Source organism: Pteropus alecto, unplaced genomic scaffold, assembly GCF_000325575.1.
Source record: "Pteropus alecto unplaced genomic scaffold, ASM32557v1 scaffold12122, whole genome shotgun sequence".
Classification (NCBI taxonomy): Eukaryota; Metazoa; Chordata; class Mammalia; order Chiroptera; family Pteropodidae; genus Pteropus; species Pteropus alecto.
This window is the reverse complement of record NW_006432439.1, coordinates 1-662: the sequence shown is the minus strand read 5'-3', so window position 1 is coordinate 662 and position 662 is coordinate 1. Positions and strand designations below refer to the sequence as shown.

At 35.8% G+C, this 662-nt stretch overlaps 1 pseudogene; it reads left to right on the top strand.

The window, feature by feature from the left end:
- Positions 1 to 500: 500 nt before the first annotated feature.
- Positions 501 to 619, top strand: LOC112475939 (annotated as a pseudogene).
- Positions 620 to 662: the final 43 nt, after the last annotated feature.

The following is a 662-nucleotide window of genomic DNA, read 5'->3' as shown; positions in this document are numbered from 1 at the left end:
AAATTCAATAACCTAGAAGAAATGGACAAGTTATTTGAAACATATAACCCTCCTAGACTGAATCGTGAAGAAATAGAAAATCTAAATAGACTGATCAACAGTAAGAACATTGAAACAATCATCAAAAACCTCCTAAAAGCAGAAGTCTAGGACCAGATGGTTTCACTAATGAATTCTACCAAACATTCAAAGATGATTTAATGCCTGTCCTTCTCAAACTCTTCCAAAAAATTGAAGAAGGAGCACCTCCTAATTCATTTCATGAAGCCAGTATTACCCTGATACCAAAACCTGGTAAGAATGACACACTCCCCAAAAAATACTGCAGACCGATGAATACCGATGCAAAAATCCTAAACAAAATACTAGAAAACTGAATACAATAACGCATTTAAAAAAATTATACTTCACTATCAAATAGAGTTCATCCCAAGGGCACAAGGATGGTTCGATACACAAAAATCAATCAATGTGATATACCACAAAACAAATTAAAATTATCATATCACCATGCCCCCCTGAACATGCTCGATCCCGTCTGATCTCAGAAGCTAAGCAGGGTCAGGCCTGGTTAGTACTTGGATGAGAGACCACCTAGGAATACCAGGTGCTGTAAGAATTTTAAAAAAGAAGAAGAAGAAGAAGAATCATATGATCATATC